This window comes from Notamacropus eugenii, chromosome 6 (genome assembly GCF_028372415.1).
Source record: "Notamacropus eugenii isolate mMacEug1 chromosome 6, mMacEug1.pri_v2, whole genome shotgun sequence".
Taxonomy (NCBI): Eukaryota; Metazoa; Chordata; class Mammalia; order Diprotodontia; family Macropodidae; genus Notamacropus; species Notamacropus eugenii.
This window is the reverse complement of record NC_092877.1, coordinates 154,326,595-154,348,182: the sequence shown is the minus strand read 5'-3', so window position 1 is coordinate 154,348,182 and position 21,588 is coordinate 154,326,595. Positions and strand designations below refer to the sequence as shown.

At 35.7% G+C, this 21,588-nt stretch overlaps 1 long non-coding RNA gene and 1 pseudogene across 1 annotated transcript; one reads left to right on the top strand and one right to left on the bottom strand.

Moving 5' to 3' along the window:
* Window positions 1-2,702: 2,702 nt before the first annotated feature.
* Window positions 2,703-3,974, bottom strand: LOC140510719 (elongation factor 1-gamma-like; annotated as a pseudogene).
* Window positions 3,975-8,708: 4,734 nt separating this feature from the next.
* On the top strand, window positions 8,709-21,125 carry LOC140510718 (uncharacterized). The gene is made up of 3 exons (XR_011969351.1): window positions 8,709-8,795; window positions 8,896-9,040; window positions 20,677-21,125. It is a non-coding gene; the product is annotated as an uncharacterized lncRNA (long non-coding RNA).
* Window positions 21,126-21,588: the final 463 nt, after the last annotated feature.

The following is a 21,588-nucleotide window of genomic DNA, read 5'->3' as shown; positions in this document are numbered from 1 at the left end:
TTTAGAAAAAGTCTTAGACTTATTTAACTCCCCCTTCTCTAACTAAATAGTTGTAGCTAGATAGATTTATTTTATAATATTCTCCTTCTTCTTGGCTGTATTTTTTTCTCCATGAGGAAAGATATGTCTGTTTTGGGTAAATACATGTCTCACAGAATTATGTGAAGCTCTATGATTTCTTGGGGAATTTTTTTTTTGGTCCTAATGCAGTATAGAAAAGCAGGATCAGGAGATCCATAAATGTACATATAATTTAGGTTAAGGTTGAAAGCCCTAATCACTGGCTTTTCTACTGGTTATTGAGACAGCAAGGGATCTGCAGCTAATGTTGGACTTTCAAAAGGCTAGTCAGCTAATTGACTCTGGTAACCATAGTGTTAGGGACATTGTTAACCTCACAATGGTTTTGAAGTATTCTGTGGGAAAGAGGAGTTCTTACATAAAATTAAGCCAAGTTAAACATAGAAGGGGAAAAAATATGCTGTTATTCCCTTTACTCAAAGTCTGGGTTAAAAGTTTGATTATGTGGGAAGATGCCAAAGGGTCAGACATACAAAACCCAGGGAGCTTGGCTCCATGACAAATACCTAAATATAACTTATGGTTTCAAGTGCTTTTTCCTATTTATTCCATTAATTTAAGACCCTTGATATAGATTTCTATCAAACCCCAAAGGGTAGATTCATTTCTTTATTAAACAATCATTTATGGTCTGGAAATTTTTAAACCAAATCATATTTTGCATGCTAATTTATTTCTGCATAAATGCCAGTATAATTTTGTGGACACTTTGCAGCCATTTACAGATTAAATTTATTATGTCTATAAGACAGTGATGTTTAACAGATGGCATGGAAATATTTTTGTATATTTGTAATACCCAAGATATTTAATGGTGAATTTCATTATTTACAGATGAAATCATATAAATTACATTTACATTCGTTAGGGGAGGACTTAAACTATAAAAATAAAGCCAGAATAAATGGATATCCTGAGAAAATTCCCTTGAAATGGGATCACTTACAGTAATACTGTCTCACAGGATTTTTTCAAGGATCAAAAGAAATCAGAACCATAACTAGAATTGGGCCATCAGAACATGATCCCAGGATGATAACACCATCTTGTAGAGCGCTTCCTACTTGTTCAGTCCCAGTGGCTTCAGCATGGGGGGTGTATTGCCTCCCACTTCTGTAACCAACAATACGATGATGTACTTTCTCCCCCTGGCTACTGAATCCCTCTTCCATTTCCACCCCTAGCAGTGTCCAGTTCTAAAATACTTCTGAATGTTTCAATAAATCTATTTTCCCCCATTCCTAAAGCTTCTTTTAAATGAAACATTGCTTGGTTTTGACTTTAAATGAAATAATGTACATAAAATATTTTCTAAGTCTTCAAGTATTATGTCAGATGATGATGATGATAACAAAGGTAGAAAACCAACCTATGGGAGTAATTGTTTGCAATCAAATGGGAAGGAGGAGGTGGGTCAGTCAATCTGGAGATGACAAAATCTATAATGTTATTAATGGCAACTGACATTGTTAAATAGCTCTCTGGTTGAGCCAAACTGTGAATAAACATTTTAATATGACTCAAATTATATATATACATAGATACACACACCTACATTTGTACATACACACACATACATATACATATATATATTTGGCTGCATCTTGTATTGTAAGTATAAAAATGTCAGGATTGTTGGAATAAGGCAGTCCTTGGCATGCACTGATGTCTTATTGAGGAAACTTTGTCTTTTTTCCAAGGATCACAATATTGTTATTCAGAGTTAAGCTTTATATTCTTTGGATTGGGATTTAAAATGTTGATGAAATCCCCTGAGCCTTTCTTGAAACAACCAAGACTTTTCTCTTTTCCTCTTTCTCTTTCTAATTTGGGTCCATTTGGCTTCCTGACAATTAACTTCAATTTAAAATTCATTTTCCCTTGCACCTTATGCTCTCCCCTTCTGCTTTCCTCAAACTACTTTCTTCATATTAGACATTCAACCCTTAACTAGAGAGAAGTAGTGGTGTATATTTTCTTTTTGATTTTTCTGAATAAAAATTGTTATTGTCAAGAGCACGGTCAAGAATATGATAAGATTGAAAGGTAAGACATATCTCCCCAGTTAAAAAATCAGACTTCCCAAGGGGTCTCTGGGTTTGCAACGTTGCACATGTATTAATTGGTTTTGATGATTTCTGCCCCACCCTACCTTTCTGTGTTTTTTTTTCAATAAAAATTCTTTGTTATGTGGGAAGACTTTCTGCAAGGGCTGGGAGAAGGATACAAAAAGAAATTTAGTTGATGTAAAAACAAAATTGTTTCTAAAAATGCCTTGTGTGTCTGATAAGATTTCAGGCTTTACTACTTAGGAGAACTCAAAAGATTAGTGTTTCCGCAGTGTGTGTTCAGAGTCACTCAATAAAGAAAATTTTGCAGTTCAATAATCAACACATGCTTCACTTTAAAGAAGTTTCCCAAAGGGAGCTGCCTATAGTTTGTATAGGGGAGTTACCAAGCTTCCTTATTCCCTCCCATTAGAACTAATGGGTGAAGCCCCTGGTATATGTGGATGAGGATACTATGTGGATATTTTTTTTTCTTGTCTTTCATTTTGTTTAATGACTGGCACCTTCCTGCAGAGGAGGAAGCAGATAGTTAAGTGGTAGCAGGAAGGGTGTTCACTTGAAGATCTTGAACTGATCGAAGGGTTTGTCCGTGTGGTAGAAGGCCCATTCCCAAGAGAAGTACTCTTGGACCATGGTCTGGGCCTCCTCACTGCCATGTGTAGGACTCATAATCTTCCAGCCAGTTTGGACTCAGTAGAAGGCAAGTTCCTGGCCCCAGAAATCCCACACTCCAGAAAAAGTGCTGCTATGGTTGGTACCAAAAAGGATGACACTGGCAAATGCCTTCTTCCTCAGCTTGTCCAGGAGCTGGAACATTCTGGTGATGAGGTTGCCACTCATGAAGGTCTGGCTGAGCTCTTTGGGGAAGTGGTACTCAGTATATCACAGGGACCAAGGTTAAAGTGCTCCCAGAAACAAGGCAGGGCCACTGTTAGTGTGTCCTCATTGGGAGTACTGTCACTTAAACTCATCCAACCCAAACATACTCTTGGGCAGGTGGGCAAAAGGATCCTTGGACTTTGGCTCTGCAGTCAGAGCCTGGTCACACTCATCCATCTCCTCGTCAGGGCCAGGGGCTATGGCTGCCTTCTTCTCTTCCACTCAGCCTGGGCCTTCTGTTTCTCTCCTCGCTGCTTCTTCTCTTTTCTTGGGGCCTCCTTCTTGGGCTGACTCTTGGCAAGCTTTTTAGCGTCAAACTGCACCATCTTCTCATGGAACTTCACTTCTTCCAACACTGCCCATAACTGGAGCTGGTGGATGCAGGTGAGGAACCAACAGTTTGTGTTGGGAAAGGCCTGCTGGAAAGATGGCTCTAGGACCTGCTTGTAGAGCCAACCGTGATGTCAGCTAGTCACATGCTCCCCCAATCAGAAAAGTCTGAGTCTTCAGGTGAGCATTGGGTAACCCCAAAACCCACCTCACCTCCTTTTTTACGTTCTCTGTAGCCTGTTTGTTGTGGTGCATGATGCCATGAGTGGGGAACACTCAGGTACCGGCTGGAAGAATGATGTCATTGTCAGCAAAGCTTACTCACTGGATCACCTGGGCAATTGCCTCTGGAGTAGAGCCTTGAAGATCATCATTGCTCACATTGTGTGCAGTGACATTGCTTTCAAACACACAGAACCCATCATCACCCTCAAAAGCTGAAACTTTGCCTGTAGGAGATTTTCGGAGGAATTAAAGGGTGTCATTGGTCTGACCAAAGTGGAAGTGGGGAGGTGTAGACAGTAAGCGGATCTGGGCTGCACTGTACTGTGCAGCAAGGAGGACTTTGAAGACCCACCAATTTTTAGGATATGTGTGCAGGGTCCTGGCCACCATGGTGATTCCACAGAGAAAGAGGCTATATATTAAAAGAAGGATGAAGAAAGAGATTGATCCAATGTTGCCCTACTGGGGGAAACTAGGTGTTCTTCCTCTCTGGTCTCTTGGATAGGTCTCAGGAACTTTTGTATTTTATTCTCCTGAAGAAAAAAAATTCATCCCTCACATTCACAAATGTGGAAAAGCGTAGAGATTCAAGGAACCGTTTTTTCAAGTGCATGTGCGAAAACAACAACAACAACCTAAAATTGTCGGGATGAAGAAGAGATGAAGGTCACACAGGTAAGGGACCAATGAGTGAATGAATGAATGAAATGTTTACTAAGCATGAGTACATGTGCAGCACACTGCCCTGATCACTGGAGATATACATAAAAAGTATAAGATAGTCTCTGATCTCAAGGATCTTCTGTTCCAATGGGGGAGAGAACACATATGAAGGTTTTACCTTCAAGTCAAATGGAAAGGTCCTATGGTCCTTACTGTAAGCTCCAAAACAGGTGATGATGCTTCCTCTTAAATATCATTTTTACAGCTAAAATCATGAGGTTTTGATATCCAATCCAGTTTAGATGTTGATGTTTCCCTGAACTTTTGAGACAAGAACTTTCTCTTCTGGATTCTCAATGGATGTGGCCACAGCACCTGCAGAAGCTGCTTGGCTGTTTTTCCATAGGAGTTGCTTCCTAGGATGTTCTAACGCTAAACTAGTCTGTTTGGTATTACCCTGCATTCTCAAGCTATGCTTCTCTCAAGAGAAACTGAGACCAGCTGGAGCGGGTCCTTCCAACCCTCTCAAGTCATTCTAAAAGGCTAAAGGAAATAGACCATTAGGGAGGTTTTTGTTTGTTTGTTTGTTGTTGGGTTGGGGGTTTTTTTTGCCATAATTGGGAAAGTGTTGGGGCAGGTGCTTGTTACTTCTTTGTGGGAATGATTGGGAAGAAGTAAACTTCTGGGTTTAGTGCTTGCCTGCTAAAGGAGGAGAGGATTTCTGGGCTTGGGAAGAAATGCCATTCTGAATGCTTTCATATATTTGCTTTTAAAAAATTGTTATTCATTTCTAACACTGATTAAAGAGTATGGATAGCTCTACTTTTGCAACTGACCTCAGATGAAATGCAGTGTGAATGAGCTAAGTGGAAGTAGAATGGGGGCTAAGACATGAGATAGTGGAATAGGTCTACACATAAATCAACCCTAGGCTATGAAATTCTCCACTCTTATAAAGGAGTGAAGATAAGGGGGCGGCCAAATAGGTGGTAAAGTGCAAAAGAGAAGCATAATGATAACCCCAAACACACTGGAACTGGGTGGGGCTCGTAACAGCTGGGGATGAATGTGTGGTTGATGTTTTGGGAGTTAAATGGATACAGGGTTGTTAGCATATGCATTGCTCTCTAAAGTTACTTGGTAGTAAAATTGAGGTTACTGATTCTAACACAGGTATTTTGCTATATAAAACAAAAAAAAAGTTGTAAGAATTTTCATTTGAAAGTTATACTGTTTAGGCTTAGAATATTTTGCTAGATACTGTAAGTCACTCAAAAGAATTGAAGAACAATTTCTACTCTATTACAATTAATGTATATAGACTTTAGATGTATTAAATTTAAGGACACTTGATTTTTTGCATCTATGTCTTGTAAGGTATGTACTGTTCAGGTAGGTTGGGTTGTCTGAATACACCCTGTAGGGAGGTATGTATAGTTATTTCTGGCACTTTTTCAATCCTTTTCCAAGGACGATTGCAATTTCTGCCTTCAGGGGAGCAGAGAAATGAGTATGAAGGGTATTGCTCTATTCTCCGAGATAGAATTCCAGAACATATACATTAGTGTGTATGTGTGTGTATCTGTCTGTGTGTGTACACTCACATATATGCATATATAGATATGTATACACACATACGTGTATGTTGTCTGTGTGTGTATCTTTGTCCCCCATCCTTCAAAAAATGCTGGTGTAGGGACCCAAATGATTGTTGTTTTTCATTATTTGAAAAGCTTTCATATGAAAGAAAATTTAAGTTGGTTCTGCTTGGCACCAGCATACAGAAAAAGGAGCTTTCACAGGTCAAATTTTCATTTGTGGTAACAAGAAGAGCTTTCCAAAACTGGAAGGGCTATCCAGAGCTAGCAGGACACCATCCCCTTCCCCTTCCTCTTGCCATTCAAGAAAAGCTGAATGACCACTTGGATGGGTTATAGTTGGATTCTTTTTCAAATATGATTTAGATTAGATGACTGCTGAACTTCCTACTAATTCTAAAATTCTAGAGTTTTGTGAAATGCAGTTTAGCCAGTCAAGAAAAAAATACTGAGTTTACACTACTGCATGTCTTAGACTTTGGAGAAAATATGACAGTTCATCCTTTTCTTCTTACTGATGAAATAATGTCTTCTCTTGAAAATTTTTTAGAAACAAAGAAAGCTTTGAATGTTTGCTTAGCACTTACATAAACTGCCACACTTGATTCTCACAGAAATCATGTGAAATAGGTGAAATTTCAAGCACTGTTGTCATTTTATAAGGAGAAAGCTAAATCTTAGAGAAGTTAAGAAATTTGCCCATTGCTACACAACTAGTATTAGAGCCAAGATTCAATTAGGTCTCCTAAACCAAAACATATTGTTCTTCTACTCCCAACCTCCACAACTACTTTCTGGTACAGTGTCTCAGAATGGACTGAAATATGAGTATGATGACTTTGGCAACAAAACGTCATGATGGACCAGTTGAACAAGAATGACAAGAAGAAAAGTTAACAATATTGTTATGCAGATTATTTCCCCATATTCCCCTCTGGCTACCACCAGTACAGTCTGCTTATTTTGGATTCTTTCTACTATGGTATAGGACAATACTTCAAGTTTCTTTTAAGAAGATCTCTTAAATTTAACAAAGTGAGAGGGAGGGAAAACCCCCTTAGTTATTATTTACATGGTTTCTGTGTTGAAGTTACAAGTTCTGGATTTTATGATGGTTGTGAAAGACCTTTTGAATTTATTCATAAAGAGCATCATTTGAATTAGCTCCAGAACATTTAATTTAGTCAACAGATCTCCTTTGGAATAAAGGACTTTGTAATGACTAACTTTAATAGAATAAATAAATGAATAAATAAACAAATAGATATGTAAAAATAAATAAGTAAATAGATAAGAGACATTTTCAACTTCTGGCTCAGTAATATGCGACACACCTCTGACATTGGTTACAGAGAGCGTCCTCTTTAAATTCTAAGCAATGAAAAAATCATCAAAGCACACTCTTCTGGAGGAGGAGCCAAGATGGTAGAATAGAAGAAGCAGTCAGCTGACTTTTCCTAACATTCTTTGACAAACAATTTTAAAATGATGCCTCAAATTGAAATCTGCAGTGGGAAAACAAGCAAAAGACCAGAGTCAAAGTCTTATAGTCCAAGACAATTTGGAGGTTGCAAGGAGAGATCTGTGACATGGGGCTAGAGGCTGGCCTGGAAGCCACATGGATACAACATCAGTAATAAAATTAGGTGGTAGCAACAAAAACCATAGCACTTTTGGGAAGTCTTAAGCCAGAGATGTTAAGATGTGGCAACTGATCAGAAAGCAATTATAGTGGACCCCTGTGATAGCACTGTTTATAGGACTGGAAGCTGGTTGGCATCTCTGTTGTTTATACCCACATCTGGGTTATAGTTCAAGGGTGAAAAGCTGCACTTTCAGTAAAGAAGGAGCAGGGGCCTTAAGTAGCAGAATCTATTGCAGTATCAAAAGATTATAGACCCTTCTTGGGTAAAGACAGAGTGCAGACCAGAAAAGCATTCACTCATATCTCCAAATCACATCACCTTGGAAACACCAAAAACTTCTAAATCCCCAGAACTACCTTTGAAACAATAGTGGGAAAAGATCTGAAGTTTGGGACAGTGCTATTCCTCTCCTCATCCCCCAACCTCTCAAGCCAGGAACAGAGCCAAAATTAACATAAACTCAAAGTTAAGAAATAGATCAGAAAAAATGAATAAGCAATAAAAAAGAACACGACCATAAAAAAACTGCTATGGAAGATCAAGACATAAACTCAGAAGAAGACAGTGAAGTGAAAACAACTTCAAGTGAAGCCTCAAAGGAAAAAATATGAATTGAACTCAAGCCCAATAAAAATTCCTGAAAAGCTAAAAAAGTGATTTTCAAAAATAAATAAGAGTGGTAGAGGAAAAATTAAGTAAAGAAATTGGAGTAAGGGAAGAAAATTAAGAAAAGACAATGAATAGTTTCACAAAAGAGACATGAAAATAGTGAAGAAAATAACTTAAAAAGCAAAACTGGTCAAACAGTAAAAGAGGTACAAAACTTCACTGATGAAAATAATTCCTTAAAAAGCAGAATTGGCTGTACTGGGATCCAAGATGTGAATAAGCAGTAAGTTGCTTTCACTCTCCCTTTTTGACCTCTTAAAAAAAACAGAGAACAGCACCCCAGGAAAAATCCTACAACAACAGAGCCAGTAGAAAGATAGAGTGCAATCTCAGTACAGGAAATTTGGAGGATCAGAAAGAAAGATTCATTTCCCTAAGGTAAAAGGGGAGCACATTTCAGAATAAGAAGTATTCCAGCAAGTCAAAGGGAAGCTCCACCTCACCAAAGCAGCAGGAGATCCTGAGTCCCAAGGTGGTGGAGCAGGCAAATACCAGGAGCCCCCCTCCCCCTCCACATGCCTTAGCTAGGGGAATCAGCAGACTTCAGCTTAGAGAATCATCACATGCACTGGTGTAGCCCTGGCAAGCAGGTGTCACCCAGCAGTGGCCCTCCACATGATTCAGCACAGCCTCAGGTGGGTAAGAGACCTCCAGCAGCAAACCTCCCCATGCTTCAGCATAGCCCCTGGTAGGTGAGCAGGCATTCTCCAGCAGGTAACCTTTCTTTTGCTTCAGTGTGACCCTAAGTGAGCAGGTGTCCTCCAGAAGCTGAACCTCCCTGTGCTTCACCACCTGTGGAAACCCTGTGGAAACACAGAAAAACTCTACCTGGCCTCAACACATGCCACACAACAACACCAGGACCTCAGCTTAACAGTAGGTAAGTGACTAGATCCCTAGATACCCCAGGCATCAGCAGCTGAGGCCCCAGCACACAAAGCCAATGACCAGGTCCCAGACCCCCCAGAATGAGAAGGTTGAAACAGTGCCCCCTGGGTTCCAGCAGGATATGTGTGTGTGTTTGATCTTCATTGTTGAAGAAGACCATGCCATCAGAGAAATAATGACATGACTTGTACTTGACTTTTTTGAGTGAGGGAGGGCTGTGCAAGGGCAGCAGCCTCACTTCTCCTCCAGAGAGATCTGGGTCCAGTGACCAGATATTCATCAGGATGACTGGAGATGACCCAGGATGAGGCATGGGGTTAAGAGATTTTCCCAACGTCACACAGTTAGTGAGTGTCAAGTGTCTGAGGTGAGATTTGAATTCATGTCCTCCTGACGCCTACACTGGCGCTTGCAGGAGAACTCAACTTTATAAGCCAAGAAATAGGCAAACACCATGAGCAAAAAAAGAAAATAACACTGACCGTAGAGAATTACTATGATCACAGGGAAGATCAAAACACAAACTCAGAAAAGGACAACACTGTCAATATACTTATATCTGAAACTTCAAAGGGATATATGAATTGGTCAAGTAAGATTTTATTTTATTTTTTTTATTATTTTTTTTTTGATGTTCCACAATTACTACCATAAAACTTAGATTTTTACCCCCCTATACCTACCCCCCCACCTCCCTCCCTCCCCAAGATGGCATACAATTCTATATAGGATCTACATACACTTTGATATTGATATTGAATACATTTTCACTACAGTCATGCTATGTAGATGAACTAAAATAAATGGAAGAAATCATATAACAAATCAAAACATAATGCACACACACACACACACACACACGCAAACATGATCTGCTGCATTCTGCAAATGAATTCCATAGTTCTTTCTCTGAGTGTGGAAGTTTTACTTTAGAAAACCACTGCGAATTTTTTTTTTTAAGTTCTTGCATTATTATGAAGTTCCAAGTCTGCCAGAAAAAAACTCTTGCACACTGTGGTCATTGCTGTGCACAAAGTTCTCCTGGTTCTGCTCCTTTCACTCAGCATCAGATCATATAAGTCCTTCCAGGCCTCCCTGAAGTCTTCTTGTTCATCATTTCTTATGGTGCACTATTACTCCATTACATTCATATACCATAATTTATTCAGTCATTCCCCAATTGATGGGTATCCTCTTGATTTCCAGTTTTTGGCAACTACAAAGAGTGCTGCTATAAATATTTTTGTACATGTGGAACTCTTTCCCATTTTTATGTTTTCTTGGGGATACAGTCCTAGAAGCGATATTGCTTGGTCAAAGTGTATGCACAGTTTTGTAGCCTTTTGGGCATAGTTCCAAACCGTTCTCCAGAATGGTTGGATGAGCTCACAGCTCCACCAGCGATGGATTAGTGTTCCAACTTTCCCACATCCTCTCCAACATTTATCATTTTCCTGTTCTGTCATGGTTGCCAATCTTATAGTTGTGATGTGGTACCTCAGAGTTGTTTTGATTTTCATCTCTCTAATAAAAAGTGATTTAGAGCATTTTTTCACATGATTATAGATATCTTTAATTTCTTCCTCTGAAAATTGCCTGTTCATATCCTTTGGTCATTTATCAATTGGGAAATGACTTGTATAGTTGGACATTTGAGTCAGTTCTCTATATATTCTAAAAATGAGGCCTTTATCTCTGAGATTAGCTGTAAAAATTCTTTCCCAATTTACTACATCCCTCTGAATTTTGGTTGCATTGGGTTTGGTTGACCAAAAACTTTTCAGGTTAATGTAATCGAAATTTTTTCTATCTCTTCTTTAGTAAAAAATTCTTCCCGTCTCCATAAATCTGATAAATACACTATTCCTTGCTTCTCCATTTTGTCCATGGTATCAATCTTTATATCTAGATCATGTACCCATTTGGACTTTATTCTTGCGTACAGTGTCAGGCACAGGTCTATGCCTAGTTTCTGCCACACTGTTACCCAGTTTTCCCTACAATTTTTGTCAAACAGTGAGTTCTCATCCCTGGGGTCCTTGAGTTTATCAAACATGAGGTTGCTATATTCCTTGCCTACTGTGTCTTAAGTGCCAAGTATATTCCACTTGTCTACCCTTCTGTTTCTTAGCCAGTATCAAGTGGTTTGGATAATTGCTGCTTTATAGTACAATGTGAGATCTGGTAGCGCTAGGCCACCTTCCCTAGCATTTCTTTTCATTAGTCCCCTTGATATTCTGGACTTTTTTATTCTTCCAGATGAATTTTGATGTTTTTTATCCAGCTCTAGAAAATAATTATCTGGTAAAATTGGTATGGCACTAAATAAGTAAATTAATTTAAGTAGAATTGTCATTTTTATTACATTAGCTCAGCCTACCCATGAGCAACTGATGTTTTTCCACTTACCTAAATCTGACTTTATTTGTGCAAAAAGTGTCTTGCAATTGTGTCCCTGGGTTTGTTTTGGCAGGTAAACTCCCAGGTATTTTATAGTGTCTACCCTAGCTTTAAATGGGATTTTTCTTTCTACCTCTTGCTGTTGGACTTTGTTGCTAACATATAGGAAGGCAGAAGATTTGTGTGGGTTTATTTTGTAACCAGCAACTTTGCCAAACTTTATTATTTCAAGTAGTTTTTTACTGAGTCTCTGGGATTCTCTAAGTATATCATCATATCATCTGCAAAGAGTGATAACTTAGTTTCTTCTTTGCCTATTCTTCTTCCTTCAATTTCTTTATCTTGTCTAATTGCTAAAGCTAATATTTCTAATACTATATTGAATAATACTGGTGATAATGGACATCCTTGTTTCACCCCTGATCTTATTGGAAATACATCTAGCTTATCCCCATTGCATATAATGCTTGCTGAAGGTTTTAGATAGATACTGCTTATTATTTTATGGAAAGTTCCCTTTATTCCTATGTTCTCCAGTGCTTTTAATAAGAATGGGTATTACATTTTGTCAAAAGCTTTTTCTGCTTCTATTGAGATAATCATGTAGTTTTTGTTAGTTTTGTTGTTGATATGATCAATAATGCTAATAGTTTTCCTAATATTGAACCAGCCCTGTATTCCTGGTATGAATCCTACCTGATCATAATGTATTATTCTTGTGATAAGATGCTGTATTCGCTTTGCTAAAATTTTATTTTAAAATTTTTGCATCTATATTCATTAGAGAAATTGGTCTATAATTTACTTTCTCTGTTTTGTGTCTTCCTGGTTTAGGCATCAAAACCATATTTGCATCATAGAAAGAATTTGGGAGGACTCCTTCTTCCCCAATTTTCAAAAATAGTCCATATAGTATTGGAATTAACTGTTCTTTAAATGCTTGATATAATTCACTTGTAAATCCATTTGGCCCTGGAGATTTTTTCCTAGGGAGTTCATTGATGTCTTGTTCAATTTCTTTTTCTGAGATGGGATTGCTTAAGTATTCAACTTCCTCTTTTGTTAATCTGGGCAATTTGTATTTTTTAAAATACTCATCCATCTCGTTTAGATTATAGAATTTGTGGGCATAAAATTGGGCAAAGTAGTCAAGCAGGATTTTAAAAGTCAAAAAGAGAAGTAGAAGGAAAGTTGGGAAAATAAGAGGTATATGAGAGAGTCCACAGGTTGGAAAATGAAGGACAAAAATTGACTGAGGAAAACAACTCTTTAAAAAATATAATTGGCTGAATGGAAAGGGGAACACAAAAATATACTGAAGAGAACTCCTTAAAAAGTAGAATTGGCCAAATGAAAAAGAAGGTACAAAACCTAACTGAAGAAAGCAATATTTTTAAACTTAGAAATGGGCAAATAGAAGTGAAGCACTCTATGAGACATGAAGAATCAGTCAAATAAAATCAAAAGAATGAAAAAAATACAAGAAAATGTAAAACACTGCATTGGAAAACAAGTGACATCGAAACAGATCCAGGAGAGATAATTTAAGAATTATGAGTCTACCCAAAAGCTATGATAGAAGAAGATCTTGGAGAGTATCTTTCAAAAAATCATCAAGGAAAACTACCCTCACGTTCTAGAACTGAAGGGTAAAATAGTCATTGAAAGAATTTACCAATCACCTCCTGAAAGAGATCTCAAAATGAAAAAGTCAAGGAATATTGTAACCAAATTCTAAAATAATTAGGTCAAGGAGAAAATACTTCAAGTAGCCAGAAAGAAATACATTGAATAGCATGGAACTGCAATCAGGATTATGTAGGACTTAGCAGCTTCTACATTAAAGGATCACGAGACTTGGAGTATGATATTCCATAAGGCAAAGGAACTTGGATTACAACCAAGGATCAACTACCCAGCAAAACTGAGCATAATCTTTCAGGGAGAAGATGGACATTCAATGAAATAGGGGACTTTGAAACCTTGCAGATGAAATTACCAGCAAACATTGTGGATGAAAATTATCAGAGTTCAATAGACAATGTCATCTTCAAATACAGAACTAGAAAGGAATATACCTTTTTCACAGCAGTACATGGCATGTACACAAAAATTGATCATGTAATGGGGCTTAAACACCTCACAATCCAGTGAAGAAAGGCAGAAATATTTAGTGCATCCTTTTTAGATGATGATGCAATAAAAATTGCATATTAAAGGGCCATGGGAAGATAGACTAAAAATTAATTAGAAAACAAATAATCTAAAGAATGAGTGGATCAAATACAAAGTCACAGAAACAATCAGTAACTTCATCCAAGAGAATGACAATGATGAGACAACATACCAAAACTTATAGGATGCAGTCAAAGCACTTCATAAGGGGAGTTTTATATCTCTAAATGCTTACCTGAATGCAGTAGAGAAAGAGATCAATGAATTGGGCATGCAACTAAAAAAACTAAAATATGAACAATTTAAAAATGCCTAATTAAATATCAAATTAGAAATTCTGAAAATCAAAGGAGAGATTAGTAAAAATGAAATTAAGAAAACCATTGAAAATAAAACTAAAAGCTGGTTTTGTAAAAAAAACAATAAAATTGATAAAACTTTGGTCAATTTGATTTTTAAAAAAAAGCAAATTCCCAGTGTCAAAAATGAAAAGGGTGAATTCACTACCAATGAAGAAGAAATTAAAACAATAATTAGGAATCTTTTTGCCCAACTGTATGCCAATAAATTTGACAGTGTTAGTGAAATGGATGAATATTTGCAAAAATATAAATTGCCCAGATTAACAAGAGAGAAAATAAAATGCTTAACCCCATTTCAGAAAAAGAAATTGAACAAGCCATCAACAAACAATGCAATTCATTCTCTAATTGATAAATAGCCAAAGGATATGAACAGGCAGTTTTCAGATGAATAAATTAAAGCAATCTATAGTCGAATGAAAAAAAGTGCTCTAAATCACTATTGATTGGACAAATGCAAATTAAAACAACTTTGACTTACCACACCACATCTATCAGATTGACTAACATGAAAAAGCAGAAAAATGATAAATGCTGGAGAAGATATGGGAAAATTGGAACATGAATGCATTGTTGGTAGAGTTGTGAACTGATCCAACCATTCTGGAGCGGAATTTGGAACTATGTCCAAAGGATTATAAAAAATGTGCATATCCTTTGATCCAGCAATATCACTTCTAGGGCTATATCCCAAAGAGTTCATACAAATGGAAGAAGGACCTATATGTCAAAAATATTTATAGTAGCTCTTTTTGTGATGCCCCAGAATTGGAAATTGAGGGGATGCTCCTCAATTGGGGGAATGGTTGAATGAGTTGTGGTATGTAAATGTAGTGGAATACTGTTGTCCCATAAGAAATGATGAGCACATGAAATTCAGAAAAACTGGAAAGACTTGCATTAACTGATGCTGAGTGAAGTGAGCAGAACCAGGAAAACACTGTACACACTAAAAGTAACATTGTGCAGTGACCAACTTTGATAGATTTAATTCTTCTCAGCAATACAAGGAGCTAAGACAATTCCAAAATACTGTTGATGGAAAATGCTATCCACTTGAGAAAGGACTATGTAGTTTGAATGCAGACTGAAGCATACTCTTTTCTCTTTTTCTTTCTCATAATTTTCCTTTGCATTATAATTCTGTTTAATTTAATTCTTGACTAATGTGGAAATATGTTTAATGTGATTGTACTTGGATAGTTTATATCAGATTGATCACTGTCTTGGAGAGGGAAAAGCAGAGGGAAGGGGAGAAAATTTAGAACTCATAGTGTTATAAGAAATGAATGTTGAAAACTGAAACAAATAAATAGACAAAGTTTTTACAAAGCAGATATGCCCAAATGGAAAAAAAAAAAGATGTACAAAAAGCTCACTGAAGAAAATAATTCCTTAAAATTGAGAATTGAGCAAATGAAAGCTAATGATGCCATTAGCCATCAAGAGACAGTAAAACAAAGTCAAAAAGAAGAAAAATGGAAGAAAATGTGAAATATATCAGAAAAATGACTTAACTGGAAAATAGATAAAGAACAAATAATTTTAAATTTATTGGACTACTGAAAACTGTGATTAAAAAAAGAGCCTGGACATCACATTTCAGGAAATTATCATGAAAAACTTCCCAGATATCCTAGAACCAGAGAATAAGATAGAAATTAAAAGAATTTACCAATCATCACCTGAAAGAGGCCCCCTATGAAAATTTGCAGGAATGTTAGAATCAAATTTCGGGGCTCCCAGATCAAAAAGAAATTATTTCAAAAAGCCAGAAAGAAACCATTGTGGAATCACAGTCAAGATCACACAACATTAAACAGCAGCTTAAAGGAGTGGAGGGCTTAGAATATTATATTCAAAAGGGCAAAAGAGCTAGGATTGCAACCAAGAATAATATATCCAAGAAGACTGAGTATAATCCTTCAATGGAGAAAAAATGAATATTAATAATATAGATGACTTTCAAGCATTCCTGATGAAAAGATCATAGCTGAATAGAAAATTTCATATTCAAATGCAAGACTCAAGAGAAGCATAAGGCAAACATGAAAGAGAAATCATAAATGACTCATTAAGTTCAAAATGTTTACATTTCTATATGGGAAGACAATACATATAACTTTTAAGAACTTTATCATTACTAGACAGTTAGAAGGAGTATACATAGACAGAGGGCATAGATGTGAGTTAATAATGTTGTGATGATCACCAACAAAATGTAGGGGTGAGAAAACAGGATGCTCTGGGAGAAGGAGGAAGGGAGAAGAAGAAAGAGGAAAATTATCCCTTGTAAAAGACATATGCAAGAAAGAGCTTTTACAGTAGAAGGGGAAGTGCTGAGGGGTGGGGGTGAGGGGTTGCCAGAAATGCTTGAATGTTACTCTCAACTAAATTGGTTCAAAGAGGAAAGAATACACACACACACACACACACACACACACACACACACAGATATGCATTTGGGTATAGAAATCTATTTTACTCAATAAGAAAGGAGGAAAGAGAGGGGATAAGAGAAAAGGTGAGGGGAAGCAAGGGGAAATTAAGGGAGGTAGTAGTAGTCAGAAGCAAAACAGACTTTTGAGATAGGAAAGGATTAGGAGAGACAGACAGACAGACAGACAGACAGACACACAGAGGGTGGGGAGAGAGAGAGAAGGAAATACATGGTTAGCAATCATAACTGTGAGTGAGAATGGAATAAACTTACTTGTTGATAACAGAATAGATTAGAAACTGGAATCCAAAGATAGGTTGTTTACAAAACAAAACAAATCACTTCAAACCTGGAGACACACACAGTTAAAATAAAGGGCTAAAGAAGACTATATTGTGCTTCAGCAGAAATAAAAAAGGCAGGAATAGCAATCATGATTTCAGACAAACCAAAAGCAAAAACAGACCTAATTAAAAGAGATAAGCAGGGAAACTACATCTTGCTAAAAGGCACCAGAGACAATGAAATAATTTCAGTACTGAACTATTATGTGCATCACATGTCACAGCATCTAAATCCTTAAAGGGAAAGTTAAATGCATTATAGGAAAAAATAGACAGTAAGACCATACTAGTGGAGGACTTTAGCTTTCTCCTCTCAGAGCTAGATGAATCTAACCATAAAATAAATAAGAAAGAAGTTGAGAAGATGAATAAGAATTTTAGAATGGTTAGCTATGATAGAACTTTGGAGAAAACTGAATGTGAATAGAAAGGCATATATACCTTTTCCTCAGCTGTGCGTGGTACATTCAGGAAAATTGAGCATTTATTAAAGCATAAAGCCTCACAAACAAATGTAGAAAGCAGAAATACTAAATGTACCCCTTTCAGACCATAATGCAATAAAAATTACATTCAATAAATGGTCATGGAAACATGGAAATTAAAATTTATTGAAAATTTATTTATTGAAAACTAATCAAATACTAAAGAACTAATCAAATATTAAAAGTTCATTGACTAAAGAGTCAAAGAATAAAACATAGAAGGCATCAACAATTTCATTAAAGAGAATGACAACAATGAGAAAGTATTCCAAAATTTGCGGCATTCAGCCAAAGAAATACTTAGAGGAAAATTTTGTATCTCCAAATGCTTGCATCAATAAAAAAGAGAAAGAACAGATCAATGAACTGGGCATGCAACTAAAAAAAACCCAAAACAATTAAAGTCACCTGTTAAACATCAAAATAGAAATTCTGAAAATCAAAAGAGGGATTAATAAAATTAAAAGCAAGGAAGCCATTAATCTAATAAACAAAATGAGAAGCTAGTTTTATGGGAAAACCAATAAAATAGATAAACTATTCATTAATTTGATTTTAAAAACTAAAGAAGAAAACCAAATCACCAATATCAAAATTGAAAAGGTAAATGAATCTCCAGTAAAGATGAAATTAAAGCAATTATTGGCAATTATTTTTCTAATTATATGTCAGTAAAGTTGATGGCCTAAATGAAATGGAAGAATATATACAAAAATGTGAAATGCTCAGATTAACAGAAAACAAAATTTAAAAAAACAAATAATGCTATCTTGAAAAAAAGAAATTGAACAAGACACAAATGAATTCCCTGAGAAAAAAAATCCCCAGGACCAAATGTATTCACAAGTGAATTCTATCAGTCATTTAAGTAATAAACCCAATACTCTATAAATTATTTGAAAAAAAAAATAGGCAAAGGTGTCCCACCAAACTCTTTTTACGATGCAAATATGGTTTTGATTTCCTTTTTTTTTTTTTTTTGGTTTTGATTTCTAAATGAGGGAGAGAAAAATAAGGGAAAGAAAACCATGGGTCAATTTCCTTAATTACCCATGTGAAAAATTAAATAAAATTCTGGCAAAACAATTAAGCATTAGATTGCAAAATTCATACACTGTGACCAAGTGGAATTTATGCCAGGAATGCAGGGATTGTTCAATATTAGGAAAACTCTAAGCATAATTTACAATATTAATAACAAAAACATGATTATACCTATAGATGCAGAAAGCTTTTGAGAAAATACAGTGCCCATTCATATTAAAAAACATAGAAATCAATGGAACCTTTCTCAAAATGGAAAGTAATCACTTTCTAAAACCAAGAATAAGCATTACCTGAACTGGGGATAAACATGAAACCTTTCCAAAAAGATTGGGGATTAATCAAGGCTGTCTACTATCAGTATTAAAATCATTCAATATTGAATTAGCAATAAGCCAAAAAAAAGAAATTGAAGGAATAAAAATAGGCACTGAGGAAAGAAAACTATCACTCTTTGCAGAAAATATGATGGTATACTGATAGAACCCTAGAGAATCAATGAAAAAAAATTTTTGAAACAATTAATTTCAACAAAGTTGCAGGGTATACATTAATCATTAATATTTCTTTATACTACCAACAAAACACAGCAAGAGACAGAGAAATTCTTTTTACAAAAACTGCAGACAATATAAAATACTTGGGAGTCTACTCATCAAAAGAAACTCAGAAACTATTACACAATTACATAATGTTTTTTACAGAAATAAAAAACAGATCTAAGGAACTGGAGGAATATTAATTGCTCATGGGTAGCCGAGCCAATATAATCAAAAGAACAAGTTTACTTAAGTTAATTTATTTATTCAGTGCCACCTCAATCAAAATACCAAGGAATCATTTTGTAGAACTAGAAAAATTGATAAAATTTATCTGAAAGAACAAAAGATTAAGAATAATATGGAAGAGATGAAAAAATGTAAGGAAGATGGTTCTTACAGTACCAGATTCAAACTATATTTCAAACTATATTACAAAATATATTACTATATTACAAATTATATTACAAAATGATAAAAACAGTTTGGTACTGGCTAAGAAATGAGTTGCGGATCAATGCAATAGATTGGATACATAATACACAGTAGTAAATGACCACAGTAATGTAATTTTTTGATAAATCCAAAGATCAAAGCTTTGGGAGCAAGAAGTCAACATCTGACAAAAAATGCTGGTAAAACTAGAAAACAGTTTGGCAAAAAGTAGGAATAGATCAACATCTCACTACATATACCAAGATAAGGTGAATTTGATAAATGATTTAGATATAAAGGGTGATAGATAGCATAAGTAAGTCAGGGAAGCATGAGAAAATGTGCCTGTCAGAGCTATCAATTAGGAAAGAGTTTATGATGAAACGAGATGTGGAGGATTACAGGAAGTAAAATGGATATTTTTAATTACATGAAATCAAAAAGTTTTTGCACAAAGAAAACTAGCACAGTCAAAATTAGAAAGAAAACAGGAGACTAGGGGAAGATTTACAGCATGCTTTTTAGAAAAAGATCTCATTTCTCAAATATATACAAACCTGAACCAAATTTGTAAAACTTTGAGCCATTCCACAATTAATAAATGGTGCAAACATATGAATAGGCAGTTTTCAGAAGAATAAATCAAACCATCAATTGTCAAATAAAGCAAAGTTCTAAATCACTAATGATTAGAGAAATACAAAAGAAAACAGCTCTGACATACCACCAACATTGATCAGATTGGTTAACATGGCAGAAAGGAAAAATGAGAAATGCTGGAGGTAATGTGGAAAAATTGAGACCCTAATGCCCTGTTGGTGAACTAGTCCAACCATTCTAAAGAACAGTTTGGAACTCTGACCCTAGGGCTATAAAACTGTGCATTTTGAATCAGCAATACCACTACTGGGTCTCTATGCCAAAAAAATCAAAGAAAAGGGGAAAGGACCTATCTGTACAAGAAATATTTATAGTAGCTCTTTTTGGAGTGGCAGAGAATTGGAAATCAAGATGTTCATCAATTGGGGAATAGCTGAACAAGTTGTGGTATATGATTGTGATGGAATAACACTGTCCTATTATAAATGAAGCAGGATAGTTTCAGAAAAACCTAGGAAGACTTATATGACCACATGCAAAGTGAAGCGAGCAGAACCATCAAAACATTGTACATAGTAACAGTAACATTGTAAGGTTATTATTAAGGTTGATTATCTCTGAAAGACTTAGGCTACTCTGACCAAGACAATGATACAATGTAATTCCTAAGGACCCATGGTGAAAAATGCTATGCACCTCCAGAGGGAAAACTGATGAACTCTGTGTGCGATGGAAGCAATTTTTAAAACTTTATTTTTTTTATTTTTTATCTTATCTTATTTTTGTGTGTGTTTTGTTTTGCAGGTTGTGCCTGTCCTTCATTTTAAGAGGACCATGATATCAGGGAAATGTGGAAGGCTATTCTGCATAACTTCACTTATATAATTGATGTTATATTGCTTGCCTTCTGAATGCACAAGGCAAGAGTGGGAGAGAGGAAGAAAATTCAGAACTTAAAAAGTAAAAAAAAAAGAATGTTGATTTTTATATGCAATTAGAAAATATTTAACAAAATAAATAAAAATATAATTTTGAAAAAAGTATCATAAAAAAGAACCATCAAAGCAGTTTTATATTAATGAAATAGTTCAATAGGGACAAAGAAAGAACAATGTGGCATTTATGTTGTTATGATTATTTTAAAATTTTATTTTTCTATCTATTATTTGTGTTTTAATGTAAGCACTAAGCAAGCAAATCAAATTTTTAAGTAAAAATGTGTGTCTTTGAAGAAGGAAAGAATAAAAGAACAATAGATACGTTAGCACAGTTGTGAAGACTGTTCTGTTTGACCATTACTTATACTGGCAAGAAATCTTGGGGTTGGACATTCCCAAAACATTAGGAAGGCTATGCAGCACAGTGGAATGAGTAATGGTCTACAAGGGAGGACATTTGGCTTCACATCCTATCTTTCACTTATTATCTGGGTGATTTAGGGAAATATTTCTCCTCTCCGAGCTTCAGCTTTCTCTTTTGTAATATTGTGGGATTAGTCTAGCAGCTTTTTAAAGCACTTTCTTGTTCAAATCTTATGATCTTTGCTTTAAATGCCAACTGGCCCTTCACATATACCTCGATTCTATGTTTTCCTGTTGAGAATCATGTGAAAATAACAATGTTTATTACAAATGTTTGTTTCTTTTTTTAAAAAATCACTTAACCTACAAAAAACTTAAATACTTAACCAATGGTCCAGACTCCTTCACATTTGTT